At 42.7% G+C, this 25,500-nt stretch overlaps 1 protein-coding gene across 2 annotated transcripts in view; it reads right to left on the bottom strand.

The window, feature by feature from the left end:
* Window positions 1–25,500, bottom strand: part of GNG12 (G protein subunit gamma 12) — a 128,762-nt gene that overhangs the window by 74,463 nt on the left and 28,799 nt on the right. For both annotated transcript variants that reach the window (XM_045477797.1, XM_045477798.1), the window contains exon 2: window positions 3,595–3,647. The gene's annotated coding sequence lies outside the window, so the exon portion shown is untranslated. The remainder of the gene's footprint in view (window positions 1–3,594; window positions 3,648–25,500) is intronic.

The raw sequence follows: 25,500 nt of genomic DNA on the forward strand, positions 1-25,500 counted from the left end.
GTGAGGATGATGGAAATGTAACATTGATGGCCACCTCTGGCACATGGTGAGGGAAGAGCTTGCCTGTGAATGAAGTTGACAGAGTTGAGCAGAGCCAAAAAATGGAGAGAGTGAAAGATAATGGCCTAATGATACCTTTTGAACCTCTGGACACAGCTATACCAGAAGCCCATTCCAATACAGACATCTTAATCACGTAAGTTAAGAAACTAGTGGGGCTCCTGGGTGGCTCAGTCAGTTAAGTGTCCGACTTCGGCTCAGGTCATGATCTCACAGCTCGTGAGTTCGAGACCCACGTCAGGCTCTGTGCTGACAGCTCAGAGCCTGGAGCCTCCTTCGGATTCTGTGTCTCCCTCTCTCTCCTCCGCTCATGCTCTCTGTCTCTGTCTCAAAAATAAATAAACATTAAAAAAAAATTAAAAAAAAAGAAACTAGTTTCAGTTGGATTTCTGTTACTTGCAAACAAAACAATAATAATAATAATAATAATAATAATAATAAAAATATTTATTATTTGTAAAACAAATTGGATGGTGAATGGAAGACAGTTTTACAAATGCTGCCTGTCGTGGTAGCTGTTTGGGGAAGCTCTAGGTGAGCAGGCTGAGAAGGTGGTGGCCTTGGATCAGGAAGAGCCCTGTGCCAAACTGTCAGCAGATGACTTGGTCCTCCTCCCCCTCTTCCAGCCCTCGTGCAGACCTCCCACCACTCCACCCTTCCTTGGGCAGCTGGGCGTGCCCTCTGGCCCTTTCCTGTGCCTCCCACTAATGGTTGCTCTACCTTTCCCATCTCCTCTCATCCAATCAAAGCAGTTCACACTTCTACAGGACCTTTTACTTGACATTGACAGGCTGTCCATGGTTGACAGCAGTTTAATCAAGTATTTCTTTTTTCAGGGATGAGCACATTTTAACCGGGTATTTTGAAGAGGACAAAAAACCCAAAGGGCTCATTCACTAATCGTGGAATAGGCCCTAATGATGGTACAGATGCAACTGAACAGGGGGCTCTTCTCGTAAATCTCAAATAATTCCATGTAAAGCAGTTAGCAGTGCCTGGCTCACACAGTCAGCACTCAAAAAAAAAAAAAAAAAAAAAAGAAAAGAAAAGAAAAGAAAACCCCAGTACACACTAATATGACTTATTGCTGCTGTTATTATGTATCCTCCCATGACTACCATGCAACTACTCACTGCCTATTCATCACACCATGACCACCCCTACCATGAAGGCATGAAGGTAACTTCCCCTTTCTTAACCTTGGCTAGCCTCAGATCCATAACCAGTTAATGCACTTTAATTATTTTTTATGGTTTATAAAACACTTGCACATACATCCTCCTTTTAGATCTTCTGGCAGGCCTCAAGTTAAACATCATTCCCATTTTACAGAGGGAGAAACTGAAGCTCAACGAGGTTGAGTTCATAAGGTCCCACAGCCAGCAGCAGAAGAGTCAGGGCTCAGACCCAGGTCTCATATAAATTTCTTATTCTTTCCATAACAAGTGGTTGCCAACTTGCGCACAGCAATCGCATGCGAATCATCTGAGCACTTTAAGATTCTGGGAGTCTACCCCAGACCTAATGAATGGGGAGGGCGCAGGAGAAGGGACCGTGTGCTTGTGTTTCAACAGGTGTCTCATGTGATCCTGATGACCTGCTGACAGACAACCAACTGTAGTGTCCATGCTGCCTCCTGCTATATACTAAGTACCTATACTAAGGTATACCTGCTATGCTAGGACTAAGTACCTGCTATACTCTCAGTATACACCTCTGTGGTGCAAGGAAAGTGTAGGTAGCTGTCTGCTCTCTAAAGTCCGTTTTCTACCACTGTATAACAGTTATCTCATGGCAATCATGTCTAGGTTCAAAGACATCACTGACAAAGCAATGGAAGAAGGAAGACTAGCCAAGGTGAAGGGAGTGAACCACAGAGCACAGGGTTTGGCTTTGAAATAGTTCAGGGCAGGGCAGATCCCAGATGGCAGGAATAGGCGGGGAGGCCATATTGTGGAGAAGGGAATATTCCAGTGGGACCTTCAGAATGGGAAGGGTTTCCAAGTGGAGAAGGGGTGAGCAGCGTGAAGTATCCTCCAGAGAAATGGTAATGGGACCAGCATGGCTGGAATAAAGGAAATAGTGAGAGGCGAGCAGGAAAGGATGTAGCCAGGTGATGGATATGGAGAAGCCAGAGAGAGGAGTCGAGGCTGGTGCTGTGGGTGACCTGGGGCACCGACAGTTTCCGAGCAAAGCAGGGACAGCCTGAAAGATGAGCCAAAGGATGACCAGTGCAGCAGTGTAGAGTGGAGGGAAGGTCAGAGAGTGGGCAGTCCGACACTGGCAAGAACACCTCGAAACCTGCTGAACTGAGATGCCAGCTGGCAGTGCCAGGGCCTGTCAAGCAGAATGGGGACAGAGGATGGCAGGCTATGGGATAGGCATGGACCGGAGTCCTCACTCCATGCCCTTCTCTTTCCCTGTGACTCAGAAGCCCTGTATGGCAGGACTATAAAAATGGCCACAATCCTTCCCCTCTCTTTATCCATGCTGCCTGCAGTACAGTTCTGTAGCTCCTGTACTAAGGGGTAGACTCTGGAGCCTCGTGATTCCAGGCCAGCCATACAGCTCACTTTGGCCGACAGAATGTGATAGAAACAATGCTGTGACACAGCTGAGCCTCAACCTCAAGACGTTCCCACTTTGTCTCGGTCAACCCTGATCAACCCCATGCGAACATGCTCAGGGTAGCCTGGAGGATGGTGAGACACATGCCTTAGCCATCGTGGACCTGTAGCTGACTTCAGACAGGAGTGGTCCCACTGGAAACCAGAAGAATCACACAGCAAAGCCCAGCCCAAACTGCCAACCCACAACATTGCAGGATAAGGAAATGATTGTTATTTGGAGTCGGGAAATTTCGGCTCGAATTTCTGGCAGTATATTTTGGAGTGGCTTCTTACGCAGCAAAAGCTAACTGCTACGCACTGCAAATAAGAATATCACCACAGTATTAGGGAGTCAGGCCACATGAAGCCCCAGAAGATTTTTCACTTAAGAAGTATATTATTCACCTAACTCTAAAGTCAGTTTTCTACCAATGCATAACTATTCTCTCACAACAATCACATTTAGGTTCAAAGAGAGGAGAAGAAACCTCCAGCAGTAAGAAAGCTAATACGTTGTAGCTGTAAGCCAATTTTCATTACAACACACTGCAAGGGACTGTCTGAATTCCTTGGCTGAAATAACACTTTGTTGTTTTGGATACTGCTTGAAACAAGCAGACCATCAACAAGGGCCTGGAAATAGTTTCATTACCAAAAAAAAAAAAAAGAAAATTTAACAGTATTTGGCATATAATCATAGATCTCTTCCCTGACCATGTTCTTAGCAAAGGAATGTGGATTGATCTGCTTTTTTTTAAGGCATGGAAACATCTTAAATCCTTTCAGAGAGGAAATTTTAAAAAGTGTGAATAAATAGACATCTAATCATAGTCCTGGTAGGGATGTATCTAACTTAGAAGTGTGAATATCATTTCAAAAATAATGTCAAACAGTCACATTGTTTTAAAAATGAAAGAGAACTCACCAGAAAGACTTCCTGTGGCCCACCGTTTTCAGGTTGGAAGTGGTGGAATGAATCTGAAATAGAATTAAGCAAACATTCCATAAGTAAATCACACTTGCAAAGGGTGTGCTTTCAGTCCCAAGTGACCGCCATGATGTTGAGTATTTATTCTTTTAGTTAAAGATTAGCAAAGCTTTTTCTGGCTCCTGATGGAATAGGGAGAGTTTTTTGCCTACATATTTCAACTTCCTGAATAGAGAGCCTTCTCTCTTCTACTTCAGGGAGCGCTGAAAGTCTGAAGCCAGTATAACTATAAATGGTAGTGTTTTCATCCAAACCCCTTCAAGTCAGCAGAAGCCTCTTTGGTTGTTGCTCTTGCCTTGGTCCCTCAACCCCTTCTGCTAGGACGAAGCCACAGCTCCCTGCATGGAACCAATTAAAAAATGGACAGTCCAGGGGCGCCTGGGTGGCACAGTCGGTTAAGCGTCCGACTTCAGCCAGGTCACGATCTCGCGGTCCGTGAGTTCGAGCCCCGCGTCGGGCTCTGGGCTGATGGCTCGGAGCCTGGAGCCTGTTTCCGATTCTGTGTCTCCCTCTCTCTCTGCCCCTCCCCCATTCATGCTCTGTCTCTCTCTGTCCCAAAAATAAATAAACGTTGGAAAAAAAAAAAAAAAATGGACAGTCCAGCACAACCTCCAGGACAATGGGGAAGAGTGTACAAGGCTTCCCAATAGATCACAAATAAGCACAAATTTTTGTTTTATTGATAAGGATGAGCCCAAGGCAGTCCTGCTCAACAGAAATAGAACATGAGCTATATATATATAATTTTCTATTTTCTAGTAGTTACACTAAACAGGCAAAAACAAATGGATGAAATTTTAATGATATGTGTAACTGAATTTATTCAGAATATTATCATTTCACCATGTAACCAATAGAAAAATTACTAATGAGACATTTCACATTCTTTTCGTCACACTAAATCTTTAAGACCCAGCATGTCACAACTCAGACTAGCCACATTTCAAGTAGTCAACAGCCACGATGGCGAGTAGCCACATCAGACACAGAGGGAATCCACTTTTGGCCTTCAGGTACTGGTAAATCAAGTCAAATGCACGAAGAGATTTTATTCGTCTATTTTTCTCCTCTTAGTAATCCATCATCACCCCATTTGTGATGTCATTTTACTGGAAATAATCACGTAATAATAGCAAATATTTATATAGCACTTAACTATGTGCCAGGAACTGTTCTTGGCATCTGACTTCAATTAACACTCACAATAACCTTATGAGATAAGCATATTATCATTCCCATTTTGTAACAAGGAAACTGAGACTTGGGAGAGGTTAAGTAACATGCTCAAGGTTATACGTTGGTGACAGAGCTGGGATTCTAATCCATGTAGAGGTCTGCCTCCAGATCCCATGTCCTTTAGCCACTACTCTCACCTAAATGTGAATGGCTCAAGATAAGATAATTACTTTCAGTTTTAGTTATAACCACCAAGTGATCCAAGGCTGCTGTCACGATACATGGTCAGATAATAGCAGTGATGGCAGATGGAGGAGTTACGAGATGTGCTAGCAAATTAAAATAAAAACATGGAGGAGGAGCAAAATCACCACAAGCAGGCCTGGATCTGACCGGGATGCAGCAGGAGGTTAATGGTGTCGGGGTTGGGGGGGTACGTGTCGGTCTTTCGAAAATTTTGTCTTCACAATTTTTCTGAGGGAAGGGTCTATCACTTCCATCAGATTCTCAAAGGGGTATATAAGATAGGCACCTCTATATCTGTCCTAGCTGGGTGGAGAGGAAGACCAGAAGAATCAGGTAGAAAGGAATTCAGAAAACATATCCTTTTAAATTGATTAATCCGTGGTCCCCAAAGAAGTCACACCTAGTGAGAAAAATAAGATCCACACGTGTGAACTCCACGCCCATATAGTAGGAAAGGAGGTTCGTCAGGGACACTGTTCAGAATCAGCAGGCCTTGGACTGAGGCCACTGTGGGATGCTGAGCCCCGAACCTGCTCAAAGTCCTTCAGTGGCTTCCTCTAGGTTGTAGGAGCAAATCCAAGTTCCTTAGCCCAGTCTCAAAAGCTGCAGTGGTTTCATGCCTGACCTCTTCCCGGGCACTCAGATATCTTGTCTTTTAGCGACACAGACCTATTTACAGGTCCCTACGTGCCACACACTCACCCCTCTGTGCCTTTGCAGATTCTGTTCTTTCTGTCAAACACATCCTTTCCCTATCGTATCAGCCTACCTGTAGGCATCAGTTCCAAAGTCATCTCCTCTGGGAAGCCTTTGTGAACTCCTTTGGCTGCCATAGGGACAGCTTTCTCTGCCTGCAGTAACAGTAGTATTCATTCAATTCAGTTGAGAATTATGTACTACTACGGATAATAACAAAAGCTGGTATTTATGGAGTCATGTGCCAGGCACTGTTCCAAGTGCTTTGCATGTTCCTCTAATCTCCTCAGTAACCATACAGGGTAGGTCCTTTTATTACTCCATTTAGCAGGTGAGCAAACTGAGGTATAGAAGTCAGCAGCCTAAGGTTATCCAGCTTGTAAGTGCAAGAGCCAGAGTGTGAATAAAAACACACTGGGATAAAAAGTCTCCAAATATGTTCTTTAGCAAAGCAAGCTTTCACTTCATCTTTTAAATCCAGCCAGTGCTGAGGGGATATGTTTTAAATCCAGCCTATGCTTGTTCACTAGGAGAGGGAACAGACACAACTCAGAGCTTGGCCAACTCGATCATACCTCCAACAAGATCATCAGCTTCCCTTAACTTTACACATGGATCTAAGTAATAACATGCCCTCTGAAAGCCTTGGCTGACCATTATAAAGGAATGACAGAAAAGACCCTTTCCTTTAAAAGATGCAATATTCGGGGTGCCTGGGTGGCTCAGTTGGTTAAGCATCCAACTTCAGCTCAGGTCATGATCTCGAGGTTCATGAGCTCAAGCCCCACATGTCAGGCTGTGAGCTGACAGTGGGGGGTCTGCTTGGATTCTCTCTCTCCTTCTCTCTCTGCCCTCCCTGCCCCCCCCCACTTTTGTTGGCTCTCTCTCTCAAATATTTTTTTAATAAAAGCAATATTCAAGTTAAAAAAGTACACAAAGCCCTATTTTTGTTTTTGGATTTACTTGGCTTCAAATAACTCAGTGAGTATATTCCAAATATTTTAAAAATAAAAGTCTGTTGAAAATCTCCTTTTGTTGTCCAGTCATGGCTCTGTCATTCTTTACCGTTCAGTTCCACAGTATGGAACTGTTCAGTTTCTTTCCAGCACTATCTAAACTCTCCTTGGATGAATATAAAAACTGACCTTGTAGGAGGACACTCTCCCCTTTCTCTACCAGTGGGAAAGACAAGAGTTTCAAGATCTGGGACATACACAGACTTCTAGGGAGAGAAAGAGCTCTTTGTAGCTCACGTCAGAGATTGCATCAGGACATTGGCCCAGCCTACCACTCACCAATAAACGCAATTAGCCATCACAGCCCCTCTTCCCACTGCATCCAGAATGTAAAAGAAACCACCAACTTCCCATGTATATGGACGTCAACATTATCTCAGTTATTAACAAATTATAACAACCAATTGTGTTTTGACTCTTCCTACCTCATCTCCTTCTACAATAAACATTAATCTAATTGTTACTGAGAGGTTTACTGAATGCAAATTATGTGCCAGGCATGGTTGTACCTGCTGGAGATATAGCAGTAAATGAGGTAAACTAGGCTCCTGATATAGGGGCCCTCCCACTGTAATGGAAGACAGAAAATAAACAAGTACACAAAGAAGTAAGATAACTTCAAATAGTGACAAGTTCTACAAATTTTTCCATATAAGCACGGAGTGATGTGACCTACTGAAGAATTTAACAATGTCTCTCTGGCAGCTGCATGGAGGAGTCTGGAAGAGGCAACAGTGGATGGATGGATCAGTGGTGACCAGTATGAGGCCATTCAATTGTTTAAGTGAGAAGTGATGGTACCTTGGGCACAGGATGGTAGCAGTTGAGATGGAGAGAAGTGAATGGATTCAGGATAGGTTCTGGAAATAAAACAATTAAGACCTGCTGCTGAAGTGGTTGTGGGAGAGGAGAGAGAGGAACGGGTCTAGAGGGCACCTAGGTTTTGGCTCAAGCAGCTGGGTCAGTGGTGTCTTCTTTAGGGGAGAAACAGGTTGTGAGAGGAAAATCAAGAGTTCTAATTTGAAAAAAAAAAAAAAAAAAAAAAAGAATTGATTTGATTGACCTTGTTAACTTTGAGCTACCCAAGTGGAGATGTCAAGAAAGCATCAAGAAGTCTTGAACTATTGCTGTCCACTACAATAGCTGCTAGCACATGTGGGAATTTAAACAATTAAAGACTCATAAGCCACATTTCAAGTAATCAAGTAGACAAAGCAGTAGCTACTGTACTGAACAGCACAGGTGTACGTATTTGTGTCACTGTAAAAAGATCCACTCGATAGGAATCGTCTAAAATGCATGTGATAACTTGCTAGACTCCATTACTATGTAACATTTACCGTCATTATAAAATACAAAATTATAGCCCTGGGAGATCTTTAAACAGCCACTGGATCCTGATCATACCTGCTTCTAGTTCATGTTAATTCTCTAGAAAATACAGACTATAGCACTGTAGGAGGTGGGGTGGGGGGAACATTAGTTTTATAGGCCTGGCTTCTAGCTGTCTTGACTACCATGACTTCCAGCAAATCACTTAACTAACAGGTGCCTCCATTTCCCCACCCACAAAATAGGAAGTGACCCTGAATGGGCTATATTGAGAAACATGTCGGAGAATGTTTCCAGCTCTCAAGACATCTCCACCTTTCCCTAGTTAGATCTGTTCTGATTTCCACTTGCAAATTCTGACATGATGTTATCTCAAATGGCAAAATGGATATAAAAGGGCCTTCAAAACATACAAGGCCCTACTGTAGGTGTAAGTGTAAAAGATACATGTTCCACAAAGGTGGGGCAAAATATACCCTGTGTCTTGAGTCTATCATAGAAATTTGTGTTACTAGATTTTGCAGGGCTCCTGACTTTATTTTTTATTTAAAAAAATTTTTTTAATGTTTATTTTTGAGAGAGAGAGAGAGAGAGAGAGAGACAGAGCACAAGCTGGGGCAGAGAGAGACGGAGACACAGAGGGACAGAGAGAGAGGGACACAGAATCAGAAATGGGCTCCAGGATCTGAGCTATTAGCACAGAGCCCATCGTTAGGCTTGAACTCACAGACCACGAGATCATGACCTGAGCTGAAGTCAGACACTTAACTGACTGAGCCACTCGGGTGCTCCAGGACTCCTGACTTTATAAAGCAATGCTGTAATGCGTCAAAGAATCAGGACAAGTCTTGAGCCCGAAAGGTGAAAGACAGTAGGAACAAAAATGGTGACATTTTCCCTCACCGTGCAAGGGCTTTTGTCCTAGGAAAGGGCACACCCTGAGCAAGTGAACTGGCCTACTTTAACCAAATGGTGCCACCCCATTATCTCCACCTTGAGATGGGCTCCTGCCCGGAAGAGCTGGTCTGGGCTGTTCATCAGGAGAAATTCTCCCACCTGCTCACTGTCCTTAATCCACAGAGAGTTAGAGACTTGAAATTTTGTTTTTAATTAAAGAGCTGGTGGGATGTGTCCTCACCTACTTTGTAGATAATCTGGGGGGAAAGTATCCTGATTATGCCAAAGCTAGTGAGAAATTTTAAAAATAGACATGTAATTCCTATTTTGCCAACCTCTATGAGAATACATAAAAAGCCAGAGTAAACAAATGAAATTTTACTCAATATATTGTTTCTTATTTTTCTATGGAAAGGGCAGTGGCACTTTTTTGGTAGTGGTGGTGGTGGTGGTGGTGGTGTGTGTATGTTTCCCAATGACAGTTTTAAAAGGACATCAAACATCTCTGGGCCCATATGCCCACCATCGTAATGCTACCACTTATTTTTGCCTGTTACGCTCCACACACACACGTTATTACGTGACCATGGCCACAGTTCAAATGCTATTGATAGTAAACCCAGAGAAAGCTTTGGAGTTAGAAGGTGAGGTCTGAATGTTGGCTCCTCTAGAAGGTGAGGTCTGAATGTTGGCTTCTCCACTGATGACATGCAAGTCCTTGAACCATTTACCTGTAAGCCTCAATTTTCTAATGCGTAAAAATACCTTTAAGCACACAGTTGCTATCTGAATAAAAAGGGAGAATGTTGGCCCAATGCCACCAGGAAAGGCTCCATTAATGACGGCTATTATTTTCTTTTTCCATTTTATTTTAAATATTTTCTGTGTTTCTACACATATTCATAATGATTATTTAAGGGGCCTAAAATCAGTCCTTCATGTAAAAAGTTCCGATTTACTAAATCACTCCCATACTGCACTAAATAATGCAAATTGTCACCAGTCTTTATTATTATAAATAATATTACATTGGATATCTTCATGCTTTAGCTTTGTTCGTCCCTTTCACTTATTTCTTCAGCTTCCCTAAATTTCTAACAGTAGAATTAACAATTTTTTGTTTTTAAAAGGGCCTTTAATTAGCATATAACACCACCAACCAAATAATGGGGAATTTCTGAGATGTTGACATTTTACACATAAAATGGTATTCTTAATGCAGTTTTAATTTGTATTTCTAAGATAATTAGTGAAAGTGAACTTTTTTCCTGTTTATTAATGGTTTGTCACCTTGAAAAATAAGCTTATGTTTTTCTTATTCATACAAGGATCTTCATATTTTTGTTATGAATTTCAATGAGCTCTTAAATAGTATATGATAATCAAGAGTTAGTATTTGTCTTTGCTATATATTCCCTGTATTTTGAATTTTAGAATAAACAACTTTTAATTTACAGAGAATTTTAATAAATAATAAGCAACAGCCACATTTTGTATAAGCCTCATGAGCTATGACATTGTTTCTTGGCAAAATGCTTGGCTTTTGATTGCTTTTCAACGTTCATTTACACCCACTTTTATTTTCACAGCAACCCTGTGAGTGAGCTGTGGAATACGACAATTCGCACTACACGCCTGAGAAAACTGAGACCCACGCAGGCCAGGCAACTCAAACAGGGTCACCAGCCTTGGAGTTGGCCAAGATTGGACTCAGCCCTTTGTTCTTGGAACCACAGGAACCAAAATAAAGAGATGTGTTTTTGTGGAAATGGATAATTATCTCAAGCACCAATTCTACCTCATTTCCTATTAAAAAGCCTTTATACAAAGCATCAGAGAACCACACCTGCTGCACTAGAGGCTCTCCAGAAATGTTGGCATTTTTAATTCAGCTTTGTTGAGGTGTAATTGACAAGTAAAACTGTAAGATATTTCAAGTGTCCATCATGGCGATTTGATACACATTGCAAAAGGCTTCCTCCTATTTAGTTAATTAATACACCCATCATCTCACATATTGACCTTTTTCTTCGGGTGGGGTGAGAAAATTTAAGTTCTGCTTTTCTAGAAAATCTCAATGATATAATACAATGTTATCAACTACAGTCAACATGTTTCCCATTAGATCCTCAGCCCTTATTCATTTTACAGCTTAAAGTTTTTACCAACCTCTCCCTGTGTCCCCCCCAGCCCCTGGCAACCACTTTTCTACTGTTTCTAGGAGTTTGATTTGATTTGTTTTGGTTTTGATTCCACATATAAATGATATCATGCAGTACTTGTCTTTCTCTGGCTAGTATTATTTTTAGAGAATCCACCAAAACAATGCCTTATGTAACGGACCATCCTTATGCAGTTAAAATAATCCAAATAACTTAGACCTAAATTAAGTGTTGCTTTACTGTCATTTTTTTTTTTTTTTAAACGAGCATAAACATCACTCTTCTTGCCAGTATTCCTTCCCTTCTGGGCTCAATGAAACCACTCTTCTCTATGAATTTATATAACCTTTATCACTCTCTACCTTTTATAGCAGGTATTTTAGTATATGTTTCACCTCTTCTACTGAGTAAGATCCGAAGGTCCATATCTTATTTGTGTTTGTATCTCTCCAAAATCCTAGCACCCTACTCTTCACAGAGATAACACTGACTCAGTGTTTTAGTAAGAGATGAAGCACTTCATGCAGTTAAGAGACCAAGGTAAAAACAAACAAACAAAAAAATACAGTTAGTTAAAAATCAGAGCACTGAAGGCTGCATTAACTATGTGCTTTTTGCTAAGCTGCTCCTTATTCTGGCAAGCACACTAACATGAGACAGTCCTAATGCATTCTTAGGCCAGAAGTCTACATTAGCTAAACAGTACCAAACTACATTAAACAGAATGTCCAACAATGTTTCCAGCCTTAGACAAATCTGTGTAATTCTGTAGATATAGCTGTTATGCTTTTATTTGCAAATTCTGATATAACTCATTCCTCAAAAATTCACAGTGTACACACACACACACACACACACACACACACACACACTACAAAAGTCCTGGTTCAGCATTTGGGAAAAATGAAGATAAAAATATGAAACATCTGTTTCCTAATATCAGGAAAATTCACAGGAAACGATTAATGTTCACTAGGGAGAAAGAAAAATAATCTGGATCAAATTATAAAATGAAACTTCCAAAATTCACGATTAAGCCTACAAGTCACTACCATCTTCAGAACTGAGGGCAGGGGGGTGTGAGGATTTCACATTTAAACTCGCCACAGTAGAAATATTTTTATTCCGTGTATATACAAATAAGCAAAAAAACTGTGTGCCTCCACCCTATGTAATATTCTCAGTTCCTAAGTCTCCCCACTGATATTTATATAACCCTTGGCAGTTTGGGTTGGTATTGTGTGTGTATTTTCATAATGTGCTTAGTGTCTTACAGGGTGAATGAAAACCTAGCTAAACTGGATGATGGTCCCTGTAAGGACAGGATGGGGTTCTTCTGAGAAAAATAAAGAGTGGCTTACATCTCCCAAGGACTGACAGGACCGGGCGGTCAGAGCCATAGCAAAGTCAAAGCAAACTACAGATGAGGGTGGTGAGTTCTTCCACTATCCTGCCCCACATCAGCCTCTCTAAGCCTACCACATGCCTGGCAATGTGGAAGGTGCTGCAGGTGCAACAGAGTGCAACATATAGGCCTTCTCCTCGAGGAGCCTACGATAAGTCATGGAAACAAATGAGGAGGTAATTAAGAGCTTCAGCAGCATGTTATCTAATTGCAGTAAGTACGAGGAGCTCTGAGGGCAAAGAGGAGGGGCATCTATACCAGTCTGGGATGATCATGGAAGGCTTACGAGAGGAAGCAGTGTTGGAGCTGAAGTACAAAGAACAGCCAAGGTTAACCAGAAACTCAAAGGAGGGAGTCGTGAGCAAGGCAGAGGAAACAACCTGTGCCAATGCCCAAGAGGAAGTGAGTACCTAGGCCCACTGAGGACTGCAAACTGCTTAATGCACCGGGTTGGGGAGGTTTAGATGCAAGAGAGGCCTCATCACCTAAGAGGCAGTACCAGGCAAAACCCAAAGGGGGTGACTACAGTGAGAAGCATGGGGCCAACAGAAATGACCCAGGATCTCTAGCATCTTCACATCAGAAAGAACTAGTACTGATTTGGAGCCCCTGGGTGGCTTAGTCGGTTAAGCATCCGACTTCAGCTCAAGGTCATGATCTTGCGGTTTGTGGGTTTGAGCCCCACGTCAGGCTCTGTGTTCACAGCTCAGAGCCTAAAGCCTGCTTCAGATTCTGTGTCTCCCTCTCTCTCTGCCCCTCCCCCACTCATGCTCACTCACTCTCCCTCTCTCTCTCTCTCTCTCTCTCTCTCTCTAAAATAAATATTACAAGAAAAAATAGTAACTAGTACTGACTCACTGACAGGCCTCTGGAGAGTAAGCAGTTAGAGGGCCCTATCAGAGATGATGCTGGTCCCCTCCGAGGACAAAGCAATAGCCAGCTACCCAGCCCCACAGATAGGAATAGTTGAGCCTTATCACAACCCCATGAGGAAGACAGAATTATCTCCATTTTACAGATAAGTTGCTGGTTTCAGAAGATCGTATTTAGTGATATTCCTTTCTGTACGTAAATCCTACTTTTGATTAGGGAAACCAACTCTTCTTGGTATGCTTGGGACTTTTGGTTTTAGCACTGAAAGTTCCACATCCTAGAAATCCCTTCGGTGCCACATACAACCAAGATGGTTGGCCACCCTACTCAGGGTTTGTGAGGTACATACAGTGCACCCAAGGGTTTATGCCCCAGGTTCTTATATGGGAACTGGTGCAATGTTAAATGTGATCTAATCCCCAGAAAGTAATCTGGACTCTTTGAGCCATGGGACCCTCTGGAAAATCTTGGGGGCTTGGAGGCTCGTAGATCATTTGCAATAATTCTTACTGAATAATATGTTCAAGGCACAAAGACTAGTTGAGAGCCCAGTGATCACTAGCTGTTGTCCTGAAGGGAAAGAACCACTTACTTAATTGCTTATAGAAAACAGCAATTAGCCAAAAGACTGGCTGAATTTAATTTCTGCTGTTGTTCACTGAGACTTAACCAAACATTTTCAGCTTTAACATGTGACAGTGAAAATCTTCCTAAAATAAATTCGTCTACTTACCTACACAGAATATAGCAAACATATTTTCATGTGTCTTTGTTAACTAGGGATCTTACAGTGCCTCACCCCATGGCCATGGCTTATAACAGACAGAGTTAAAGTTTAGAAGATAAAGAAAAAGAACACAACACGGCTGCCAAAAAACTATGGTCACAACAGGATGTTACTTTATGACAGTATCTGACAGGCAGGGGGTGGCTGATACATCTATAGAGAATGAATGATGGCAAAAAACTGGGCCATGCAGAATTACAGAAAAGAAAATGACCAGGTGATGAGGGACCGTAAGGCAAGCTGAGGGCCAAGCACAAGCTAGCACAACTTCCCCCCAACCCCCAGGTGGGATCTGGGTGATATTCCTCAGACACTTCTGGCTGCTCAAGCACAAAGGGCAGAAAACAAATGGTTAAACTGATAGAGTCCACCAGTTTACAAATATCTCTTCAATAGCCTAATCTCCAGGAACTCCCTACTATCTTAATGATAATACTTTGCTGGGGCGCCTGGGTGGCGCAGTCGGTTAAGCGTCCGACTTCAGCCAGGTCACGATCTCGCGGTCCGTGAGTTCGAGCCCCGCGTCAGGCTCTGGGCTGATGGCTCAGAGCCTGGAGCCTGTTTCCGATTCTGTGTCTCCCTCTCTCTCTGCCCCTCCCCCGTTCATGCTCTGTCTCTCTCTGTCCCCCAAAAAATAAATAAACGTTGAAAAAAAAAATTAAAAAAAAAATGATAATACTTTGCTAGAGGGAAAAATAGCCTTAGCTTGACAATAGCTAGGCCTCCAATAATCTAAAAAATCCTCTTTAGCATGTAGAAATCCCTTTAAGAAACTTCCTCTTGACTTTACCTCCCCCAACCCCACAGTATATAAGCAGTCACTCTTCACGACCCCAGAGCAGCTCTTCCTCCCCACGGGGCCTGTCCTCGTGCTTTCATAAAATCACCGTCTTGCACCAAAGACGTTTGTCTTCAAGAATTCTTTCTTGGTCGTTGGCTCCGTACCCCCGCCAACACCCTGAAAACCCATCACCAGGGATTGTGGAAGAGATGATGGCTTCACTTGAGCTTTTGCTACGGTGCTATTGAGTCAGGCATCTGCCATACAGGGTTCTGGTCTGAGAAAACGGAGCATAAGCTCTTCAAGGGCTCTCCTTTCCTTGCAACAGGGGTATGAGTGAAATAGCCCATGCGGCCTTCACGCAGCAGAAGATGCAGAGAGACTTCAAACTGATAGGAATCAAGGGCCCACCATTGAATCTTGACTCAAAGGCATCCTCCCAGAATCTCAGTTAATGTTAGCCAGACACAATTCCCCACTGTGAGAACTCTCCCCACACAGGAATGGAGATAGGAGCCTTAGACTCTTTCTCTGGCGACAATGATCTCCAACATATTTCTGGTTACTTTTCAATGAAAAAAATATTTTCGAAATCCAACCATGCTTGAATAGAGCTATTAAAAAAAACAGCAACAACTCCTCGGCAGGGTTGAACTTTTATTAGCCTCAGAAAACTTAAGAAAACAAAAAGTAAAATTGAGCAGCATTTATCACTGTAATATATAACTATGTTTCCCTCTGCAAGTTCCAGCTTTATGGGAGTGTCCCGGGTAACTGAGTTTCTGCCACATGGTGAAAATAATCATTTTGTCCACTGGGCTTAGCTCTCTAATCGTTATCACTCCTTTCGATGACATACTTTCTGTTGGATGCTGAGACAGCGAGGAAGACAGTCATCCCACAAATATTCAGGTGATGTCTGCTGCACAGAGTCAGGCAGCATAATAAGGGCAGGATGCAGCAAAGGGCACTGCCCAGAGCTGGATCAGAAAAACCAGACAGGGAAGGTTTGGTTTCACTCTGCCAGACCTTTGACGTGGATGAGCTACTTCTCCGGGCCTTGGCCTCAGAAGCAAATGATAAATGCTCCTTAGCTGATGCTAGGAGCAGCCACCCAAACACTGATTTGGGGGCTTTGACTCCACTGAGTGATTCAGTTTTAAATTGTAGCCACTAAAACGGGTGGGCATTGAGTGAGAGTCCCTTGGTCACTGAAAACCAATCAAAGGAGTAGATAAGATATAGATTCTAAGGACTTGTTCATCTTTTCCTATATCATCAAGAGATCAATAGCTTACAAAAACAAATCCCACTGTGTTCAACATAATCCACTCAAAGACATAATTTTACAGTAAGAAGACAAGTCTTAAGAAAACCAACACAGCGGGCACAACCTCTCTGTTCCTGCACCTACCACTTGCTGCCTGGATAAAGCCACCTTTGCTGCCTCTACTGTTAACATTAGTTTGTACCCTCTCCCAGACATTCTCATGAGCTTTCCATTTTATATACATGCTGAACTACACAATCTGATGACCTTTCTTTGGGGGAATGCACAAGCCTGAACTCACTGCAACAGAAAAAAAAAAACAAAAACTAAAACAAAAACAAACAAAAACCTACCACCCAGAGCCAAGGAAAAAAAAAAAAACAAAAACCAAAAAACTCTGTTATTCACCATACCTCTAGGAAGGGATTTAACAGCAGCCCAGGGCATCTGATGATGTTCTGTACAGCTAGCCATTTCCATGCTCAACTCGTCTCCTTGACCCCCCAACCCCATTTCTTATTTGTTTATGCACCTGCATAGGCAATTTGATTATAAGGCCTTGTGACTGCACATGCCATACTTTATACTTCTATGTATTTTTCTTCCTTCCCACAAGAATGAGCTCTTTGCTTAACACACCCTAGGTTTCCAATAAACGAAAGGGAGGAAAAAAAAAAAAAAGCCCTAAACGTTCATGTTTATAACTGTGAATCCAGAAATTAGGTTCCTATTTATCTTCTATTGCTTAAGTGAGGTTTCGTTCCTATGAACATGTCTCCCCTACAAGTGCTGTGGACACTGATGATGTAAGGCAGTCTTTCTTAACCTTTTAAGACACCCACTTTTGATAACCATAAAAACCTTCCCTTCCCTAACCAGATTCTGATGTGCCCTTTCCATGGCTGTTTCAGGAAACTGATGTGCGTTCTCAGTCTCCCCTGCTGGATCCTCTCCTCTCCCCTAAATCCGGTAACTTTCAAATCTACATCTCTCCATCCCCAGCCTCTTCTCTGAACTCTAGTTATTTATCCGACTGACTTCTTGATATCTTCCCAAGGATGCCTTATTAGGATCTCAAGCTTAACAACGGCCACAACCAAATTCTTAAATGATCCCCCCACACTGCTCCCCTGGGGCTCCCAGTGCTGGAAGCTGGACACCACCATTCATGCCTTTGTTCAAGCCCAAATCCTCATTCACCTTTGGCTCCTTTCTCACCTACTGTTCATCTAGTCAACCCACCAGCAAATCCCGTCAGCCCTACCTTCAAGACATCTCGGATCCAGTCACACCTCAGGGTCTCCTCCAAGTCTCCTGGTCTGAGCTGGCAGCATCCCCATGGGTCTCTGGGCTTCGGCTGTGCTCCTCCCCCCATTCCAAGTCTAGTGTCCCTCAGCAGTGGGGGTGTCATCTTTCTTCACCTTACTCCCCTGCTCAAAACTCTCCAAGGGCTTCTAGGCACGTTTAGCACACGAGCTCAATCCTCGGCTTCCTGGGTTCTACATGAACTGGCCCTGGCTCACTCTACCCAGACACACTGACCTCCCCTTCTCCTCAAATGCGCCAAGCAATCCAGGGGCCCCTGGCTGGCTCAGTGGGTAGAGCCATATAACTTTTGATCTTGAGGTTATAAGTCTGAGCCCCAAGCTTGAGGTTGTAAGTTTGGGCCTAGAGATTACTTTAAAAAATACGTATTTTAAAAAGTATTTCTTATGTAGAAACACAAAAGCAAAACAAACAAACAAAAAAACCCTTGGGGCGCCTGGGTGGCGCAGTCGGTTAAGCGTCCGACTTCAGCCAGGTCACGATCTCGCGGTCCGTGAGTTCGAGCCCCGCGTCGGGCTCTGGGCTGATGGCTCAGAGCCTGGAGCCTGTTTCCAATTCTGTGTCTCCCTCTCTCTCTGCCCTTCCCCCCCGTTCATGCTGTGTCTCTCTCTGTCCCAAAAAAAATAAATAAACGTTGAAAAAAAATTAAAAAAAAAAAAAAAACCCAAATATGCCAAGCAATCGCCTGCCTCGGTGCTGAGACACATTCTTCCTCCTGCTCCAACTCACACACACTTTTCAACCTCACTTCCTTCAGGTCTCTGTGATGAGTGTCCTCTCCTCAGAGAGGCCCTACACTCTCCTTTCTTACCCTGCTTTGCTCTTCTTCATAGCACTTAACACTTCCTGGCATTCTATTTGCTATCTTATTGAATTATTATCTCTCTCCTTCACTGGAATGTAAACTCCACGAGAAGAGGATGTTGTTTATTCACTGCTGTACCCACCGTGCCTGAGGTGACGCCTGACAGGGACTACGTATTTTTTTTTTTGTTACTGAACGAATGCATATTCTCAAATAGCCAGAAATATTTTATGCAACTGAATTTTTCTAATGTTTATATTATGAAAATATTTCCCCCTTTCCCAAGCAAATCATCACATAGTGTATGGTTTTTTAAATGACCCAGCTCCCTTGCTTAGGTTTGGATATGTCTGCCATCTTTCACACATCCCACTGGGGGGTGGACCAGGGTGCCCCACCCCCTGAGGGTCACTGATGTGGTGGGTAGGCTCAACGTACACAAACTCATGGCTATGTCCTGAGTTTTTATCCAAGCATCTGACATGTTTTATAGCCTTTTGCCTCTTACTAAAGCCTTAAAGCTTTATTACCTTCAAAAAAAATGCTCAGAGAATTCAACTAATAAAGAGACTGTCTGCCTTATTTATGGTAATGGCAGTGTTTCTTTCAGTTAATTCTGAATAGGGCTGGCTCAAATTTCAATGCCAAGTGGTTTGCTACACTACTTTTGTTGTATGCTTCCAAAGCAGTTTGGTCCCAGTGGCCAAAGATTATACTATGGAACATTAAGAAAACTTTTTGGAAAAAAAAAATAGAAAGAAGCATAGATTTCTCCTGCCAGGTATCTTCTATACATTTGGATTTTCTGGTGGCTTCTTCAATATGGGTGCTTTTCAGAAGAGCAGTGTTTTCCTTCATGAATGAACCCCATTTATCATGATACGCCAAGTGGTCAGTGTTAGCTCCGAGGGGACAGCCATTCTCCCAGCCTTCTGGCATTTTCCCAGCATGGCAGTGAATGCCACCCTGCAGAGACCAGTATCTCACTCTCTGAATTCCACCTTTCTCTCCTTTACTTGGCCTCTTAGCAGACCTCAGCTTCAGAGAGTTCAATCAGCGACATTTGTCTACTGTGTCTTTTCTCCTTTTCTAAAAGCATCATTTTTCTTGAACTTTTGTGGGTGAAACTTTGGACCTCTCATGTAAACACAAGGCATTATTAATTTCCAATCACTTGAGAAATTAAGTCAGACATAGCACGGTTCAAGGATATGGTCAAATTCTGACACTGGAGTTGACAAAAATAGAAAACAATGATTCATATCAGTTCTGCCCTTTGACCTCCTTAATAAATAAAATACAATAAATCATACGCAAGTCACAGTGAACTTTTTCTTATATGTGTATTTCTTTAAAGCTTAAAAGTTTTGAAGTTTGTGACATGGTATCTCATTTAATCATTTAGGAATGCAAGTTGTTAGGCTGGCGTGTCCAAAAAGGAAAATGGTAGATATTGATTATCAGGCATTTCGTCGTCCAAGTCAAAAACTCCCAAAAAATCAATTCTTTTTTTTTTTTTTTAACCACAAATCTGGATTCCTAGAACATGTGTGTTTGTGTGTTTATGTGCAACTTAACTCTGCAGTCCTTGCACCCCTCTCGGGCTGTACAAGTGGCCTTTTCCCCCTCTGTTCTCTGAACATTGAACATGGGGAGAGCCAACATAAACTATACACTAGTGACATTCTGAACGACCCTCAAATTCCTGCTCTCTTCTGCAAAGTTTCACTGCCAACCCTCCTAAAGCTCCCCCCGCCACTTCCCTCAAATAGTGTTTTATATTTTCTTCTCTTCACTTAGCTTGGTTGGACAAGTATTTTGTTAACAGTCCTTTGGCCAGTGTCAGGGTAGGGCTTCTGGCAAAAGTCAGGGTTGCAGCATTTCAGAGGCCTAGCACTAACTCTAGAAAATATTCCCCTATTTTAACTCTTTCACTCCTCTTTTCTTCTGCCATGCAAAAAGGAAGAAGAAAAAAAATTTAAAAACCTTCATACATTCAACAAAGATACATCCAGCCACAAAACACAGTGCCATCTGGCTTAAAACCAAAAGAATCTTAACATCCTAGTTGGGGGCTTACAAGTCCTGAAGCCCCTAACACAGATAAAGTCTTATAAATAAGTCATATCCAAACTTGAACTTCTGCCTTTTTTGCTTTTTCAGTTTACTTATGTGAAAATGTGGCCAACACTATGGTGGTTCAGCCTCAACATTTCCCTGCTAACGGAACCCCAGTTTGTTCAGGAAGAGATGCTGTGAGTTCAGAAAAGGTCCTGGCCTGAGGGGGAGCTTTGTGGGGGTACTGGGAAAGGATTCTGCCTCCTCATAAATGACAGAAGCAGCATGGTAGATCCCTCACTGGTTCTCAACTTTGAAACTGGTCATGAGACACAGAACTGTGACAATCGTTTAGTGACCACCAGAAAGAAAGTCTATGTTTTAAACCCAACACCGCAAACAGGGTAGATCAAAGGAATGGAGACAGACAGATCCATAGTGGCAAAGGGCAGAAGCAGTTGTCTCCTTCAGACTTTCTGAAGATCTGGAGAAATAGCTCCCTACTTGTTAGGGCCTCAATTAGTCATGTTTTCTGTCATTTACAGCCTTGACACAAGTGAGATGATAAAAGAAAAAATTATGGCTTAATTTGGTTTCCCTTAACTTAGACGTAAGAAAATTTGCTTGGCAAACCTCAAGGTAATAGGGCCAATATAACTTGCTCTTGCTTTATTATTTAGCAAAGAGGCCCTCGAGTCTTTCTCAATCCACAGTGATCGTTCATTCGTTCGATTGTTCATTCCTTCCTTCCTTCCATCCAGCCAGCCAACCAGCTAGCTATCCACAATCCCTCTTTTATTCTGCCAACAACCAACTGCTGAGCCCCTACCCTGTGCTGGGCACTGGGGATACAAACAACCCAAAGGACAAAAAAATACTATACCCATTTTAGAGTTAAGGACACTGAGATTGAGAAGGTTTAGATATTTTTTACAATACCACAAGTCTACAAGTGGCAGAGCTATGAGTCAAATCTAGAACTATCTGAATTCATAGGCTTGTGCTTTTCACTATACCATGCAGCTTCAAACCTAGCCATCACTTTGCTGGCCTAATTTAGAAATAATTAAAACTGTATTGATTTTAATATTCTGCAATTCTTACTACCACCACCTCACCATCTGCAGTTAATCTAAAGTAGTTACACTGTACTGTATCTAGACATTTTGTCTCACCAAGACCAAATGTCCACTGTCTACCTGGAAGTCTGACTGACACTGTGTTTACAGGATGGCAATGCCACCATGATGACTTTTGCTTCCACATTCGTCTTGAATCTATTGGCTACTGTATGCTCCATCATTTGGGGACCTTTTCTACCTTACCAGTGCCTGGTACTCTCTGGCACATGACAGGTCCTCCCTACATATCCGCTAATTAAACGAAGAAAAACAAGCCAAAGAATAAGATGCTGTCTCAGGATATCCTGAGTGCCAGTTCTTAAGACTCAGTTTAATGAGTTGATATCACTTCTAAGACCTTGGCAGAGAGTGCCAGTCCAGAAGGCGCATAATAAGTTGCTGACTGAGCAATCTGTACATGATGTTTATAGCAAATATATTCTTGTGAAACCCTAAACAACCCGAATGTCTAGTACTTGGATACAAAGTTAAACCAACGGCTACTTACCAGCCCAGGGGATTATTTTATCACCTATTGTAAGGAGAAAAATGTAAACTATGAGGACACAGGAAAAGGGCAACATGAACCAAGGTTAGATGCAAAAGTAGACAAAGAGGATGTACACGCTGATCCCAACTATGCAAAAATACACACATGGACACGGGCATTAGAATGAGAGTCTAAACTCCTAAGAACAGTTCTCAAGTGTCCAATAAAAATTCAGAATCTAATAAAACCACTCACAACTGGCTTTTCTTTCTACTGTTTTATTCCCACAGACCTTTCTATGATCAATATGACAGAATTCTTACAGAATACATCTTCACAATTGAACATGTGCCCAGTTTTAAAAAACATGCTTTCTAGGTACCTATGATGAAAACGAATGCCCTAAAAGGCATCCATTTATTTGCCAGGCTCAACATATACATTGTTCTCAGTGTCTGAAGGCCACGTGATAATGAATGCCCTATGTGTGTGTATGTGTGTGAAAAGCACAATAAGTGACACTTTTCCAAACTATATATCAGATAATCCAGTTTTCTTTGCAGGAACAATCATTCCTTGCTGAGACTGGCACACTCGGGGTGCTTTCTGCTTAAGACCTGCATTGCCATACCCTTCCCTTGGCTAAATCAGGCTTCTTCCAGAATTTCTGAACTTGGGTGCACCTCTCTCAAACGACAATGGGTACCACTTCTTGAATATTTCACTATATACTAAACATAATTGTAAGCACTTCTTATGAACCCCACTTCAACTTTGTTTCCTACTCTAACCCCAAACACAGAGTATATGGCATGCAGCTCAGTAAATACATGTCTACCCAGAGTTACACTTTAGTGCATTTAATTCTCATGTCCACCCTGAGGAGGTATTATAATTATTAACACTTTACAGATGGGGTCCAGAGAGCTAAAGTCAATTGCTCAACAAGCTAACATTTTGCTAAGGTCAACAAGAAAGGATTAGTTATCTTTCTTACTTCACCTCTCCCCATTTCAATACCTGGCTCATTCAAACTTGGAATATCACACTTTTATGAGTTAAAAATTAACTGATAAGACACAAAAGTCATGTTCACAAGAATAATGTCTAAAATTCTTTTTCCACTCAAACTTAACTTGTCCTGCCATCAAAATGCAGACCCTTGAAAGGCAGAGACCTCCTACCCATCAACGCTTCACTAGAAGATGGAAATGCTCTAAGAGGTGTCACCAAGTACGAGACATAGAGAAAGGCAGTCCCATTGCTTGTCCAGTGCTTACACATATAAGTACAGTTGAGTTAGGCAGCTCAAAACCATGAGTTCAACTGACTATGGGGAAAACAACAACAACAACAACTCAAGTACGAATAACACAAAAGTAAGACCTAACATTCCACACCTGAAATCTCAAAAAGCCCAACTAGGGTTATGTGGCTTAAGGAAAAGGTACCAACTGCTGTGGTAGTTCTGACTTTGGGAAAATCCCAAATCCCAGATGAATTCATTCAACTGATTCGCAGTTACACTTTTCACACTTTGCCTGAAGAAGTTCTAACCTAGAAAATGGGGTGGGAGATGGAGAAAAAAGGATCAGTCTAGTTCCAGTGGGCAGGGATGTTGTCTCTGGGATTTTCCTAACGTGGACCACAGCATTTAACAAAAAAACACATCCTCAAAGCCAAAGCCTTTCTCAAGTTCTGTCGCAAGCAGGGCCAAGGCAACCAGCGCCCCCACTGGCACTACAGGATCACCACAATGGCCTCAAAACAAGCTTCCCTGATTCAAATGTTCTCTCTCCAGATCCTCAGTCTCCTCAGAGGCCCTCCTCTGTGTTTTCTAATGCCCTATACAACGCAAGGCTACCCGAGCTGACCAATCTCTACCTTCCTCTACTATGGTGACTGCCCCTCCCATCCTCTCCCCCTCCTGGCACTGGCCTCTCAGCCATGCTGCTGCCCCGGGCTGGATGGAATGCTCTCTGTCCATTCAAGTCCAGTCAGGCCCTGCTAACTCCAACTCCTCCAAGCCAACTCCCTCAACCCCACCTCTCTGACTGACTTCTGATCACCTTCCTATATGTTAAGCCCTTTTGTGGAAATAAACAGACTCCCTTGAGTGACCTCAATTATGAGACACTTATTGTAAGTATATAGAGACAATAAGAGCCATGGGCCAGGCCTCACTGAGACCAAAACCAAACCAAACAAACCAACAGGCCAAGAACTGGAAGGAACCAGAACAGCCTCCAGAATTAGATTCTCTGGTCTCCCAACAGCAGCAGGAGTGTGGAGTCCCATGCACTGACGATGATCCAGCCTCTTCCTCTCTGCTTCTGTTGCTCCTGCCACACATGTTGGGTCTTCCCTCTGCTTCCTCATAGTTTCTGCTGACTCAAAGCCTGCCCAATGGCCTCTCTGAGATTTTATTTCCAGCCCACAGATTAGACTGCCACTGGGCAACTGTCCCTGCCCTGGGTGTCTTTCATGCACAAATTCTTATAAAGAATCTGACTAGGCCCATTTTACTGGGCTGAGCAGTACTAGGCTGTGACCTGGTTAGAGCAGACCAGGATGCTTGTCAGACTACGGCTGCCTGAGGATCAGGGGCTCTTCTTGATCCAACCAACTGCGGCTGAGAGAGAAAGGGAAGGGAAGAAGTCACATTAGTTAAGAATATGGCCATTTTTAACAAACAGTTTGGGCTGCTACCCGCAGCAGAAATTGGACTTTTCAGAAGGGGCTACAGACACATTTATTAGTCCCTCTGGTGAATGGCTCTTTTCACATCTCTAATGCCCTTATAAAATATCCATTCCTAGGCCTGGCCATGGAGGATAGAGCACTGTATACTAGCCTATAGTCACTTCACGCCTATTTGTCCTGATACTGAACTTAAGCAGGTAATGCCAGATAACCCAGAACCACAGGGTACTCACGGGTGAACCTCCCTGGAGGACGGACTTAAGTTCTCATGGTGTCAGCCAGGCACTGCAACTGTCTACACACACTTCTCACAGAGCAATTCTCAAACTTTTGGTCTTAGGACCCCTTTACACTCTTTAAATTGAGGCTCACAAAGGGTTTCTGTTTATTTGGCTTAACCTATTGATATATTCACTGTTAGAAATTAAAGCAGAAGTTTTGAAAATATTCATTAATCCATTAAAAATATAACTGATAGGGAGGGGTGTGTGGTTGGCTCAGTCGGCTGAACGTCCAACTCCTGATTTCGGCTCAGGTCATGATCCCAGGGCTGTGGGATCGAACCTCATGTCAGGCTCCACACTGACCACGGAGACCGCCTAAGATTCCCTCTCCCTCCACCCCGCTCCCTTGCTCACATTCTCTCTCTAAGAACACCAAAAAACTCTAAATATATTTATATGTATAAATATAAAACTG

This window comes from Leopardus geoffroyi, chromosome C1 (genome assembly GCF_018350155.1).
Source record: "Leopardus geoffroyi isolate Oge1 chromosome C1, O.geoffroyi_Oge1_pat1.0, whole genome shotgun sequence".
Classification (NCBI taxonomy): Eukaryota; Metazoa; Chordata; class Mammalia; order Carnivora; family Felidae; genus Leopardus; species Leopardus geoffroyi.